This window comes from Rhinoderma darwinii, chromosome 12 (genome assembly GCF_050947455.1).
Source record: "Rhinoderma darwinii isolate aRhiDar2 chromosome 12, aRhiDar2.hap1, whole genome shotgun sequence".
NCBI lineage: Eukaryota > Metazoa > Chordata > Amphibia > Anura > Rhinodermatidae > Rhinoderma > Rhinoderma darwinii.
Genome location: NC_134698.1, coordinates 62,743,629 through 62,759,739, shown reverse-complemented (window position 1 = coordinate 62,759,739; position 16,111 = coordinate 62,743,629).

The following is a 16,111-nucleotide window of genomic DNA, read 5'->3' as shown; positions in this document are numbered from 1 at the left end:
AAGGAATTCTAATCGGGAGCGTGCGGAAAAGATAGAGTAATCTAGGCAAAAGAGTCATTTTGACTGAAGCAATTCTACCAAACCATGACAATGGGCATTGAGACCAAGCATGAAGATCAGTTTCTATACATTTATAGAGAGGTAAATAATTAGACTTGTAGAGGGTATCCACTGAAGGTGTAAGCTTGATTCCCAAATAAGTGAGAGAGTGGGGCGCCCATTTAACATCAAAATGTAATTGTAATAACTTTACTAACCTATCTGGAACGGACAAATTTAAAGCCACAGATTTATTATTATTGACCCTAAGACCTGATATGTCTCCAAACTGGGTAAGGGTATGCAGGGCCGCCATCAGGAATTTCAGGGCCCTATACAGCTACATTTTCTGGGCCCCCCTACCGTGGCACTGCCTGTTAACGGTACTCCATCCAGCACTATATCATGCCGCCATCAGGGGAGTATTAGGGGTACCGATGTGAGGGGCCCGGCCAAACCTAATTGAAAGGGGGGCCCGGCAACTGCCGCGACTTGCAATGGGGCTCGTTTTTTTCACCAAAAGAATGTCGTGAGCTGCGGGGCCCCCCCTCTCGTCATGGGGGCCGTCAAACATCGCCCGCGTGACCGATCGCGCGCACTTGCAAACTCCCGCGTGTGCGCACTCGCGAGCGTTCGAGAGCGCACCCGCGACCGTACGCACCCACGACCGCCCGCGTCCACGAACGCGCACCAGCGACCACACACGCACCGAATTTTGAGGCAGATTTTGACCTGCCCACACTATCTTGCCGCGTTTTTTGCCCGCGGCGATTGAGGACAGCAGACAAAAAACGCAGCGAAAAATGCATTTTCTGCCTCCCATTGATTTTGATGGGAGGTCAGAGGCGGAACAGCGGCAAGAAAGGACGTGCTGCTTTTTCTTTTTTCCGCGACTGGCTCCCATTGATTTCAGATTAAATCAATGGGAGGCGGTTTTGGAAGTTGTTTGGTGCCGATTCTGACGCAGTGTCCGAGTCAATATCAAGGCCCAAAAACTCTGTGAACTGGGCCTTATTGTTAGGGCTTATTCAGACGAATGTGTAATACATCCGTGCAACGCGCGTGATTTTTACACGCCTCGCACGGACCTATGTTACTCTATGGGGCCGTGCAGACTGTCAGTGATTTTCACGCAGCGTGTGTCCGCTGCGTAAAACTCACGACATGTCCTATATTTGTGCATTGTTCGCGCATCACGCACCCATTGAAGTCAATGGGTGCATGAAAATCACGCCCAGCACTTCCGCAGCCGTATAAACTATGAATGAAAACAGAAAAGCACCACGTGCTACAAACATACAAACAGAGTGTCATAATGATGGCGGCTGCGCGAAAATCATGCAGCCACGCATCATACGCTGCTGACACACGGAGCTGTTATGGACCTTTTGCATGCGCAAAATGCCACGTTTTTTGCGCACGCAAAAAGCACACGCTTGTGTAAATCCGGCCTTAGGGTAGGAACACACTAGGCATGAACACTGCGGATTTTATGCAACACATTTTATTGCGGAAAATCCGCAGCGTATCACAGTGGCAACAGAGTGGATGAGATTTAAACAAATCTCATCCACACGCTGCAAAAGAATTTGACCTGCAGTGTGGCTTTCTAAGCCGCAGCGTGTCAATGTTTTCTGTGGAATCGCCGCTTCTCTGTTGCGGAAATGCTGCGGTTCTGCCGCAAAAATCACAAATGAGAAAAAAAAAGGTACTTTATGTTTATAAAAAAGTTTAAACTTACCCCGGCCGTAGTCCTGGTGACGCGATCCTCTATTCTTAGCGCAGCTCGGCCTCCTGTCATGACGTTTCATCCCATGTGACTGCTGCAGCGGTCACATGGTCTACAGCGTCATCCCAGGAGGCGGGGCTACGTTCAGAAGAGAGAGATGCGTCACCTAAACTACGGCCGGGGCAAAACTACAAGCCCTACACAAAAGTTTTGTATTTTTTTAAGCTGGTTCACAAAAAATAAATAAATTCCAAATTCTACTGGACCAACTGCCTACTTAGAGACAGGCAGCAGCTCCAGGAGCGACATCATAAGGGTAGGAACACACTAGGCGGATATGCTGAGTAAAACTACACAGCTTATCCGCCCCGGTAGCAGCAGGAAATTCTGCCAGCAAAACCGCACCAAATAGTGGCGCAGGTTTCGTGAGGCATGTCCGCTGCGGGAATCCTGCAGGGAAAGAAAAAGTTTAGACTTGCCCCGGCCGTAGTTTAGGTGACGCATCTCTCTCTGAGCGTAGCCCCGCCTCCTGGGATGACGCTGTAGACCATGTGACCGCTGCAGCAGTCACATGGGATGAAACGTCATGACAGGAGGCGGGGCTGCGCTAAGAATAGAGGATCGCGTCACCAGGACTACGGCCCGGGTAAGTATAAACTTTTTTATAAATTTAAAATAAAGTACTTTTTTTTTTTCTCATTTTGTGATTTTTGCGGCAGAACCGCAGCATTTCCGCAACAGAGGAGCAGCGATTCCACAGAATAAATTGACATGCTGCGGCTTAAAAAGCCAAAAGCCACACTGCAGGTCAATTTTTTTTGCAGCGTGTGGATGAGATTTGTTCAAATCTCATCCACTCGGCTGCGACTGTAATACTCTGCGGATTTTCTGCAATAAAATGTGTTGCATAAAATCTGCAGTGTTCATGCCTAGTGTGTTCCTACCCTAAGGCCGGATTTACACAAGCGTGTGCTTTTTGCGCGCGCAAAAAACGTGGCATTTTGCGCATGCAAAAGGTCCATAACAGCCCAGTGTATCAGCAGCGTATGATGCGTGGCTGCGTGATTTTCGCGCAGCCGCCATCATTATGACACTGTTTTTATGTTTGTAGCACGTGGTGCTTTTCTGTTTTCATTCATAGTTTATACGTCTGCGGAAGTGCTGGGCGTGATTTTCACGCACCCATTGACTTCAATGGGTGCGTGATGCGCGAACAATGCACAAATATCGGACATGTTGTGAGTTTTACGCAGCGGACTCACGCTGCGTGAAAATCACTGACAGTCTGAACGGCCCCGTAGAGTAACATAGGTCCGTGCGAGGCGCGTGAAAATCACGCACGTTGCACGGACGTATTACACGATCGTCTGAATAAGCCCTAACAATAAGGCCCAGTTCACAGAGTTTTTGGGCCTTGATATTGACTCGGACACTGCGTCAGAATCGGCACCAAACAACTTCCAAAACCGCCTCCCATTGATTTAATCTGAAATCAATGGGAGCCAGTCGCGGAAAAAAGAAAAAGCAGCACGTCCTTTCTTGCCGCTGTTCCGCCTCTGACCTCCCTTCGAAATCAGTGGGAGGCAGAAAATGCAAAAAAAAAACGCGGCAAGATAGTGTGGGCAGGTCAAAGTCTGCCTCAAAATTCTTTAAGGAATTTTGAGGCAGATGATTTTTTTTTTGCCTGCAAAATACTCTGTGTGAACAGGGCCATACATAAACAGCACTTTGAGATACTTTACTCACTGTGTCAGAAGAACTGCTGGCTCCCACTCCAGTCCTCGTCAGGCGATGTCTTCCCGGCGATGTCTTCGGTCCAGACGTCCAGTCCTTCACCTCCAGCCAGGCTCCAGGTAAGTTGTGTCCATGTGTGTCCGCGGGTGCGCGCTTCCGGGCTTTCGCGGGTGTGGGCGTTCGCGTGCGGACGCTCGCGATTGCACGGGAGTTTCCTTGTTGCTTGTTCGTGCGATCGGTCACGCGCGCGGGCGGGCGGTTTGACGGCCCCCATGACGAGAGGGGGGGGGGGCCCGCAGCTCACGACATTCTTTTGGTGAAAAAAACGAGCCCCATTGCAGGGGCCCGTTTTTTCCTACCAAAGGCAAGTCGCGGCAGTTGCCGGGCCCCCCTTTCAATTAGGTTTGGCCGGGCCCTTCACACCAGTACCCCTAATACCCCCCTGATGGCGGCCCTGAGGGTATGTAAAAGGTTGGGGAGTGTAGTAAGGGGGGATGTCACAAATAGCAAAATATCGTCCCCAAAGAAAGCACATTTATGTTCAACTAGACCAACTTTAACGCCCTTAACCCCTTCCCGACATTTGACGTAAATGTACATCATGGAAAGCATTGACTTCCCGCAAAATGCCGTACATTTACGTCAAATGTTTGGCACCGGCTCAGAAGCTGAGTCGGTGCCATCATCGTCGGATCTCAGCTGTATCTTACAGCTGACATCCGACTGCAACGGCGGGGACCGAAATTAGCTTCGATCCCCGCCATTAACCCCTTAAGTGCAGCGCTCAAACGCGATCGCTGCACTTAAGGTGTTTGCAGCTCATCGGAGCCCCAGCAATGAAATTGCCGGGGTTCCGGTGGCTGCAATGGCAACCGGAGGCCTAATACTGGCCTCCCGGTCTGCCTAGCACCGAAGCCGGTCAGGCTCCGCCCAGCGGCGGAGCCTGATCGGCTTCCGTAGCTGCCGGCAAGATTGCGCCGGGTCAGGAGCTGATCCGGCGTCATCAGCGGTGGAAGTCAGCTGTACTGTACAGCTGACATCCACCTGTAACGGCAGGAACCGGAGCTAGCTCCGATCCCTGCCATTAACCTCTTCGATGCAGCAATCGAAAGCGATTGCTGCATCGTAGCGGTTACTAGCAGATCGCCAGCCCTGAGAGGCAATCGGGACTGGCGACTGCTGTTATGGCAACAGGAGACACAATGGTCTCCTGCTCTGCCATTACGGCTTGCTGTCAGTGAATGACTGACAGATCTAATACATTGCACTACATAGGTAGTGCAATGTATTAGAGAAAAAAAAATCTGACCGTTGGACCTTCAAGTCTCCTAGTGGGACTTGAAGAAAAGTGTAAAAAAAAGTATAAAAAAGTGTAAAAAAAAGTGCAAAAAATAAAAGTTTGAAAACAATAAAAGTTTCAAGTAATCAAATAAAACACAATCCCCCTTTTACTCTTATCAAGTCCTTTATTATTGAAAAATAATAATAAATCATATGTATTTGGTATCGCCACAACCGTAACGACCTGAGGTATCAAAATATTATATTATTTATTGCACGCGGTGAACAGCGTAAAAAAAAAACGTACATTTTTTTACCAGAGTTTCTGTTTTTTGGTCACTTTGCCCTACAAATATTAGAATAAAAAGTGATCAAAAAGTCGCACGTATCCAAAAATGGTACCTATAAAAACTATAGCTCGTCCCGCAAAAAACAAGCCCTCATACACCTCCGTCAACAAAAAAATTAAAAAGTTATGGTTCTCACAACTTGGCGACAGAAAAAATACATTCTTTTTACAAAAGTAATTTTATTGTGCAAAAAGTTGTAAAACATAAAAAAGTGCTATAAATTAGGTATCGCCTGAATCGTACTGACCCACAGAATAAAGTTAACATGTAATTTATAATGCATGGTGAACACTGTATAAAAAAAACGAAAAAAGCTGTGCCAGAATTGCGTTTTTTTGTTTACCTGGCATCCCAAAAAATAGGATAAAAGGTGATCAAAAAGTCACATGTACCCCAAAATGGTACCAATAATAACTACAGCTCGTCCCGCAACAAACCAGCCCTCATACCGCTACATCTATGAAAAATAAAATTAGTTATGGCTCCAATAAGTCAGGAAATAAAAAAATATGCAGTTGTGCCCAAGGGGAACATTTCTTCTGTTTCAAGAGGCGATTTATCAAGGACCTAAAATTAGGGAACCAGGAAGGGGAGAGCCCAAACATATCCGCTGGAAGCGACGGTGCCCGTATTATACCAGGACAACACTTTCCCAGCAAAATTCCCCAAACTACAAAAGGTGCGGAGTGTGGACCAAAAGGGGGATAAGAAATGACACCATTTATCAGTGCGACACTGGCCTGTGCGGAAAGGATTGCTTCACAGCGTAACACACATCTATGGATTATTATTTTTTTTATATACCACCTGACTATGCCCCTTATATACTCCGCCCCGCTTACATGTACCCCCACATTATAAAACACCAGCAATACTCAAACAAATATAGTACCAAGCAAAATCCGCTCTCCAAAAGCCAAATGGAACCCTACAGCGTCCCCAAACAGCAGTTTCCTTCAACATATATGGCATCGTCATACCCGGGAGAACACTTTTAACAATTTTTGGGGTGTGTGTCTCCAGCGTCATAAGCTGGGCATGACATATTTGCCACTGAATGGCATATCTAGGGAAAAATATAAATTTTTAATTTGCACCATCCGCAGCGCATTCATTTATGGAAAAGACCTGTGGGGTGAAAATGCTCACTACACCCCTTAATAAATGCCTTGAGGGGTGCAGTTTCCATAGTGGGGGTCACTTATCAGGGGTTTCTTTTTATTATTTCACATCTGAGCCTCTGCAGTTGTGAACCAATACTTTGTAAATCGCCAAATTAGGCTTCCACTCCGCATGGTACTCTTCACTTCTGAGCCCTGTCATATGTCCAGACAAAAGATTAGGGCCACATGTAGGGTGTTTCTAAAACTGAGAAACACCGCATAATAATTAGAGAGCTGTCTTGTTATGGTGGCACAAGCCGGGCACCACATATTGGCATATCTATGGAAAAAAATCCCATTTTCACTCTGCAACATCGAGTGAACACTAATTTCTACAAAACACCTGCAGGGTTAAAAATGCTTACTACACCCCTTGGTAAATGCATTGAGGGGTGTAGTTTCCAAAATGGGGTCACTTCTGGGGGGTTTCCACTGTTTTGGGCCCACAGGCGCCCAGAAACCAATCCAGCAACATCTGCACTCCAAATGGTGGTCCTTCCCTTCTGAGCCCTGCCGTTTGCCCAAACAGCAGTTTATGACCACATATGGGGTATTGACGTACTCGGGAGAAATTGCTTTACAAATGTTGGGTTCTTTTTTTCCTTTATTTGTTGAGAAAATGAAAAAATTTGCGCTAAAGCTACGTCTTATTGAAGAAAAAGGACTGTTTTTATTTTCACTGCCTAATTCTAATAAATTCTATGAAACATCTGTGGGGTTAAAATGCTCACTACACCCCTAGATGAATTCCTCAAGAGGTGTAGTTTCCTAAATGGAGTCCCTTTTTGGGCGTTTTCATTGTTTTGTCCCCCCAGGGGCTTTGCAAATGTGACCTGGCCTCCGCAAATCATTCCTGCTAAATGTGATCTCAAAAAGCCAAATAGTGCTCTTTCCCTTCTCAGCCCTGCCGTGTGTCCAAACAGCCGTTTATTACCACATGTGGGGTATTGTTTTACTCGGGAGAAATTGCTTTACAAATTTTGTGGTGCTTTTTCTCCTTCAGTCCTTCTGGAAATGAGAAAAAATTAGCTAAACCTAGATTTTTTTTGAAAAAATGTAGATTATTATTTTCAGGGCCTACTTCCAATAATTTCTGCAAAAAAACTGTGGGGTCAAATCGCTCACTATACCGCTAGATAATTTCCTCAATGGGTGTAGTCTCCAAAATGGGGTCACTTGTGGGGGGTTTCCACTGTTTTGTCCCCTCAGGGGCTTTGTAAATGTGACATGGCCTCCGCAAACCATTCCTGCTAAATGTGAACTCCAAAAGCCAAATAGCGCTCTTTCCCTTCTCAGCCACGCCGTGTCTCCAAACAACCGTTTATTACCACATGTGAGGTATTGTTTTACTCGGGAGAAATTGCTTTACAAATTTTGCAGTGCTTTTTCTCCTTTAGTCCTTGTGGAAATGAGAAAAAAAATCGCTAAACCTACATTTTCTTTAAAGAAATGTTGATTTTAATTTTCACTGCCTACTTCCAATAATTTCTGTAAAAAACCTGTGCGGTCAAAATGCTCACTACACCCCTAGATAATTTCCTTGAGGTGTCTAGTTTCCCAGATGGGGTCACTTTTGAGGGATTTTTACTGTTTTGTCACTGCAAGAGCCCTTCAAACCTGACATGGTGCCTAAAATATATTCTAACAAAAATAAGGCCCCAAAATTGACAAGGTGCTCCTTTGCTTCTGAGGCCGGTGCTTCATTCCAGTAGCACGCTACGGCCACATGTGGGATATTTCCTAAAACTGCAGAAACTGGGCAACAAATATTGAGTTGCATTTCTCTGGTAAAACCTTCTGTGTTATAAAAAAAATTGTATTAAAAATTTATTTCTGCAGAAAAATATGAAATTTGTAAATTTCACCTCTAATTTGCTTTCATTCCTGTGATATGTGTAAAGGGTTAAGACATTTTCTAAATGCTGTTTTGAAAACTTTGAGGGGTGAAGTTTTTAAAATGGGGTGACTTTTTGGGGGTTTCTAATATATAAGGTCCTCAAAACCACTTCACAACTGAACTGGCCCCTGTAAAAATAGCCTTTTTGTAATGGCAGGAAGGAGGTGAAGGGAACAAGTGAGCCCTAATCTACCCACCGCCCTGTCCCTGCCTACTTGCAACGACCCGCCCTAGGCGACGGGGTACAACTTGGCGGCGGTCCCTACGCTGTCTAAGTGCAAGGGAGACAAACAGGGAACACGCGAGGAAACGGAGCGGTGAATGAGCCAGTCAGGATCAGGAAGTAGTGGAGTATACAAACGGGAGCACGGAGCAGAAGCAAGCCAGGGGCAGAGCAACGCAGGATAAACGGAACTGAAGCAAGGCAGAAGCACGGCAGAAGCAGGCTGGAGCAAGGCAGCAGTGGGGCCAGGAATCCAAGAAAAATAACAAGCAAGGAGGAAGAGAAAACGGCAGGTATAAATGGACAGGGGGCGGAGCTAACTCTGACTGACCAGGCCGCGATAGGCTCTCCCACTCCTGAGCCTGCCACCCTGATTGGTGGGAGCAGGTGTCAGTCTCAGAGGTCTGGCCTCAGGTGTCGACTGATTAATCCTGGGAGTATACCCAGACGTAGTGCCTGGCAGATCCTTTACAGTACTCCCCCTTTTATGAGGGGCCACCGGACCCTTACTAAGAGGACCCGGTTTAGTGGGGAAGAGAAGGTGGAACCTCCTTATCAATACCCCAGCGTGAACATCTCGAGCAGGTACCCAAGTCCTCTCCTCCGGCCCGTATCCTCTCCAATGGACCAGGTACTGGAGGGAGCCCTGGATCATCCTACTGTCCACAATCTTGGCCACCTCGAATTCCACCCCCTCAGGGGTGAGAACAGGAACAGGAGGTTTCCTCGAGGGGGACCAGGACGGGGAGCAGCGTTTCAGGAGGGAGGCATGGAAGACGTCGTGTATGCGAAAGGATGGGGGCAGCTCCAGACGGAAGGATACAGGGTTGAGGACTTCAATGACCTTATAAGGTCCAATAAATCGGGGAGCAAACTTCCTGGACGGGACCTTAAGGCGCAAGTTCCTCGACGACAACCACACCAGATCCCCGACGACAAACCGGGGGTTAGCAGAACGTCTATAATCAGCCTGAATCTTTTGTACGCTCTGGGACGCCTCTAGGTTCTTCTGAACCTGGGCCCAGACTGTGCACAGTTCCCGATGAACGTCCTCTACCTCGGGATTATTGGAACAACCAGGGGAAACGGAGGAGAACCTAGGATTAAACCCGAAATTACAGAAAAACGGGGAGACCCCTGACAAGTTACTGACCCGGTTATTCAAGGAAAATTCGGCGAGGGGAAGGAATGAGACCCAATCAAATTGACAGTCAGAAATGAAACACCTTAAATATTGTTCCAGGGATTGGTTAGTCCTTTCCGTTTGGCCATTAGTTTCGGGATGGAAGGCGGAGGAGAAGGATAGATCAATCTCCAACTTTTTACAAAAAGCTCTCCAAAATAAGGAAACAAATTGTACCCCTCTGTCCGAAACTATATTGACCGGGGCCCCGTGGAGACGCAGAATGTGTTTCACAAACAAAGAAGCTAACGTCTTGGCGTTAGGTAGTTTCTTAAGGGGCACAAAGTGGCACATCTTGCTGAAGCGGTCTACTACCACCCACACCACCGACTTGCCCTGAGATGGAGGCAAATCGGTGATAAAATCCATGGAGATATGGGTCCAAGGTCTCTGGGGAATGGGCAAGGAACGTAGTAAGCCCGCAGGTCGGGACCTAGGGGTCTTGGACCTAGCACAGACCTCACAAGCGGCGACGTAAGCCCTAACGTCTTTAGGCAACCCAGGCCACCAATAGTTTCTGGTAATGAGTTTGGTACCCAAGATGCCAGGATGACCAGATAGAGCGGAGTCATGGTTTTCCCTGAGTACCCTTAGCCGGTATTGCAGGGGGACAAACAGTTTGTCCCCAGGGAGGTTCCCGGGAGCTGAACCTTGATCAGCCGCGATGTCAGAGGCTAAGTCAGAATCAGTGGCAGAAACAATTATACCAGGATACAAGCAGGATCCTTCTCAGAAGGAGGATTAGCCATGAAACTACGTGACAGTGCATCAGCCTTAATATTTTTGGACCCAGCCCTATAGGTAACCAAGAAATTAAATCTGGTAAAGAACAGTGCCCAACGAGCTTGTCTAGGATTAAGCCTCCGGGCAGATTCTAGGAAAACCAGATTCTTGTGGTCAGTAAGGACCGTTACCTGGTGTCTGGCCCCCTCCAAGAAGTGACGCCACTCTTCAAAAGCCCATTTAATGGCTAAAAGTTCGCGGTTGCCAATATCATAGTTACACTCTGTGGGGGAAAACTTCCTAGAGAAGTAAGCACAGGGGCGGAGATGGGTGAGGGAGCTGGTACCCTGGGACAAGACGGCCCCCACTCCCACCTCGGACGCGTCAACCTCCACAATAAATGGCTCCCTTTGGTTGGGCTGAACCAGCACGGGGGCCGAGATAAAGCACTTCTTGAGGGTCTCAAAAGCCTGGACGGCCTCAGGGGGCCAATGGAGGACATCAGCACCCTTGCGAGTGAGGTCCGTAAGAGGCTTAGCGACGACCGAGAAGTTGGCAATAAATCTCCTGTAATAGTTAGCGAACCCCAAAAAACACTGTAGCGCCTTCAGGGAGGCAGGTTGGACCCATTCCGCCACAGCCTGAACCTTGGCAGGGTCCATGCGGAATTCATGAGGAGTGAGGATTTGACCTAAAAATGGTATCTCCTGTACCCCAAACACACATTTTTCGGTCTTCGCAAACAGATTATTTTCCCGAAGGACCTGGAGGACCTTCCTGACATGCTCCACGTGGGAGGACCAGTCCTTGGAAAACACCAGTATGTCATCAAGGTACACTACAAGAAAATTACCCAGGTAATCTCTCAGAATTTCATTAATAAAATTCTGGAAGACGGCAGGGGCATTACACAACCCAAAGGGCATGACTAGGTATTCGAAATGACCTTCGGGCGTGTGGAACGCAGTTTTCCACTCATCCCCCTCTTTGATGCGGATAAGGTTATATGCCCCCCGTAGATCGAACTTAGAGAACCATTGGGCCCCCTGAACCTGATTAAAAAGATCCGGAATCAAAGGAAGGGGATACTGGTTCCTTACTGTGACCTTATTCAAGTTCCGATAATCAATGCACGGCCTAAGACCACCATCCTTCTTCCCCACGAAAAAGAAGCCAGCACCTACAGGAGAAGTCGAGGGGCGAATTAAACCCTTGGCCAGGCATTCTTGGATATACTCCCTCATAGCTTTACGTTCAGGACATGAAAGATTAAATATCCTCCCCTTAGGAAGCTTGGCACCAGGCACCAAATCGATGGCGCAATCGTAATCTCTATGAGGGGGCAACACCTCGGAGGCCTCCTTAGAAAACACATCAGCGAAGTCCTGAACAAACTCAGGAAGCGAGTTTACCTCCTCCCGGGGAGAAATAGAGTTAACCGAAAGACATGACATCAGGCAATCACTACCCCATTTGGTGAGATCCCCAGTATTCCAATCAAACGTGGGATTATGCAGCTGCAACCAGGGAAGACCTAATACCAGATCGGACGATAATCCCTGCATCACCAGTACAGAGCACTGCTCCAAATGCATGGAGCCAACACGGAGTTCAAAAACAGGAGTATGCTGAGTAAAATAACCATTAGCAAGAGGAGTGGAGTCGATACCCACTACCGGGATAGGATAAGGTAAATCAATAAAAGGCATTTTTAGAGACATAGCAAATTCCACAGACATGATATTAGCAGATGAGCCCGAATCCACGAAGGCACTGCCAGTGGCAGACCGGCTAGCAAACGAGACCTGAAAGGGAAGCAAAATCTTATTGCGTTTAGTATTAACGGGAAATACCTGTGCGCCCAAGTGACCTCCCCGATGATCACTTAGGCGCGGAAGTTTTCCGGCTGCTTATTCTTGCGCCTGGGACAGGTGTTCAGTAGATGCTTGTCGTCCCCACAATAGAAGCAGAGACCATTCTTCCTGCGAAACTCTCTACTTTGTCGAGGGGACATGGAGGCCCCGAGTTGCATAGGTACCTCCGAGTCCTCCGTGGAAGAGCGAGGAGACGGGACCTCGGGGGGAATCGCAGGGCAGTCAGAGGGGAAAATATTGAAACGTTCAAGCTGACGTTCCCTGAGACGTCGGTCAAGTCGTACTGCTAGGGCCATAACCTGGTCTAGGGAGTCAGAAGAGGGGTAGCTAACCAGCAGATCCTTCAGGGCGTCAGATAATCCTAACCTAAACTGGCACTTTAGGGCCGGGTCGTTCCACCGAGAAGCTACGCACCACTTTCTAAAATCAGAACAGTATTCCTCAACAGGTCTCCCACCCTGACGTAAGGTCACCAGCTGACTCTCGGCTAAGGTAGTCCTGTCAGTCTCGTCGTAAATGAGACCGAGGGCAGAGAAAAACCGATCAACGGAGGAAAGTTCAGGGGCGTCCGGAGCCAAGGAGAAGACCCACTCTTGGGGCCCTTCCTGGAGTCGGGATATAATGATACCCACCCGCTGGTTCTCGGAACCTGAGGAGTGAGGTCTTAGGCGGAAATAAAGTCTGCAACTCTCCCGGAAGGAGAGAAAAGTCTTACGGTCCCCTCAGAACCGGTCAGGTAACTTGAGGTTGGGTTCTAAAGGTGAGGTGAGGGGTACTACAAAGGCAGCGTCAGACTGATTGACCCTCTGAGCCAGGGCCTGGACCTGTAGGGAGAGGCCCTGCATCTGCTGGGTCAGGGTCTCAAGGGGGTCCATGATAGCGTCAGCGTAGAAGAAATGGTAGACTAGGTAAGGGCTTGTTATTATGTAATGGCAGGAAGGAGGTGAAGGGAACAAGTGAGCCCTAATCTACCCACCGCCCTGTCCCTGCCTACTTGCAACGACCCGCCCTAGGCGACGGGGTACAACTTGGCGGCGGTCCCTACGCTGTCTAAGTGCAAGGGAGACAAACAGGGAACACGCGAGGAAACGGAGCGGTGAATGAGCCAGTCAGGATCAGGAAGTAGTGGAGTATACAAACGGGAGCACGGAGCAGAAGCAAGCCAGGGGCAGAGCAACGCAGGATAAACGGAACTGAAGCAAGGCAGAAGCACGGCAGAAGCAGGCTGGAGCAAGGCAGCAGTGGGGCCAGGAATCCAAGAAGAATAACAAGCAAGGAGGAAGAGAAAACGGCAGGTATAAATGGACAGGGGGCGGAGCTAACTCTGACTGACCAGGCCGCGATAGGCTCTCCCACTCCTGAGCCTGCCACCCTGATTGGTGGGAGCAGGTGTCAGTCTCAGAGGTCTGGCCTCAGGTGTCGACTGATTAATCCTGGGAATATACCCAGACGTAGTGCCTGGCAGATCCTTTACACTTTTGAAATTTTCTTGAAAATGTGAGAAATTGCTGCTAAAGTTCTAAGCCTTGTGAGGTCATAGAAAAATAAAAGGATGTTCAAAAAACGATGCCAATCTAAAGTAGACATATGGGTGATGTTAATTAGCAACAATTTTGTGTGGTATAACTGCCTGTCTTACAAGCAGATACATTTAAATTGAGAAAAATGCAAATTTTTGCAATTTTTCGCAAATTTTTGGTGTTTTTCACAATTAAATACTGAACATATCGAGCAAATTTTGCCAGTAACATAAAGTCCAATGTGTCACGAGAAAACAATCTCAGAATCGCTTGGATAGGTGAAAGCATTCCGGAGTTATTACCACATAAAGTGACACATGTCAGATTTGAAAAATGAGGCTCTGTCAGGAAGGTCAAAAGTGGCTAAAGAGGGAAGGGATTAATATCCAAGTTGGAGCGAATGAGAATAGCTAAAGGTTCTATGGCCAGTGCAAACAAGGCCAGTAACAGAGGGCAGCCCTGTAGGATTTTTATTTTTAATTGGCTTTAATATTTAATTTTTTCAAGGGTGCTCCTGTGTTAGTTTGCGGTCTGTAGTGTCCGGCCTTACAGTCAGAAGGCAACTTAAACTTGTTGCTCAGATGTGCCAGCCCCAGTGGCGTTGCGAGTCTGAAAGACAATATAGCTGTAAGACAATTTTCTATATATCGTAATATACCTCTAAATTATACAGCCATAAAGTTACCACATAATACCAACATCCACTATACAAGGAACATATACCACCATACTATTACTGAATATAGCCCATTACACCAAGGCCAATATTACCAATGATACCATTATACAAGGGTCAAGCAAAACTTCAACACATAGTACTACCACATAGTGACTGGATAATACCGCCAAACCATTACTAAATAATATCACCATATCATGACTACATATTACCACTACATAGTGACTGAATAATACTACCGTACTATTAGTGCAGAATACCTTAAAAACATGATCACATATTACCACCACATAGTGACTGAATAATACTACCATACTGTTACTGCATAATACCGCCACACCATCATCACATATTACTACCATATAGAAGCTGAATATTACCACCATACTGTTACCGAATAATATCACCATATAATGACCACTTATTACTACCACATAGTGATGGAATAATACCACCATACTGTTACTGAATAATACCTCTACATCTTGACCACATATTACTACCACATAGTAGCTGAATAATACCCCCCATATTGTTACTGAATAATACAGCCACACCATGGCCACATATTACCACCAATAAGTGACTGAATAATACCACCATACTGTTACTGAATAATACCACCACACCATGACCACGTATTACCACCACATAGTCAATGAATAATACCACCATACTATTACTGAATAATAGTTTCACTGTATAGTTAGATAGAATCTAATTGTGCTCCCACAATATAAAGAATTTTAATTATAAGGTTCACTGAATTGACAACTGAGTAAAAAGATATCTTTAATAGTAACTAGTTTAAAAACAGGGGTAACACACCACTGTGACATAAGCCCCACCGTGAAAATTTAAAAAATGTATTAAACAAGGAAACACTGAGTTATTATGATACCTATATCTCTGTGTATAAACGATATTTGTAGGAATCAGCATATACCCAGGGCACAACAGTAGTACAAGCCCTAATTATAGCATAGGTGTCCGACAATTACGGATCTCCTAACGCTGGGTTTCACACAATATATTGTCCCCAATGCACACATTCCTTAAACATTAAACGACCCTACGCGTTTCAGATACTCATCCTCAGGGGTCCGTATCTTGGTAACTCTGGCCTCATCACCAGCGATATTAGTATTTCAACAGCGGATATTCCGCTGTGCGTCACGGGAAGATGCACGTATCGATGTCAACGGCATACTCCATAGCAGGCGCTAGGTTACTATAAACGCTAAACTCCACCCATCGTGTACGGCGGCAAAACATGAATTGACCAATCACAACACCCTCTCGATTCGTGACACCTGCCCATGTGACCCCCCGCCGTCAGCTGACAGCCAGGGGTCATCATCGGCCGCATCAAGCCGAACGCGCAGGCGCAGTGGAAGCCAAGGACGTGTCGCCCGGACTGCCAAACACGAGGAGGTAAGCGCTAAAAGATAATATATTGTAAGTATATCTTGCGGCACAGTGTACCACCGCAAGTGGGCAACCTCACAAAGCAACTCAAGAAAAAAAAAGACACATATGAGGTGGAAGAAATTGCTGAGGTCCCTATTCCTTAGAAAAACTGACAAAACGATCTCTTAGTATGTTGGCTAACAAGTATAGCCATCTCAAATAAGTGATGCACAAATGCAGATAAACACTCACCCACCCCAAGGTAAAACACCTATAGGGGGATGGTATCACACATTTTAAATAAAA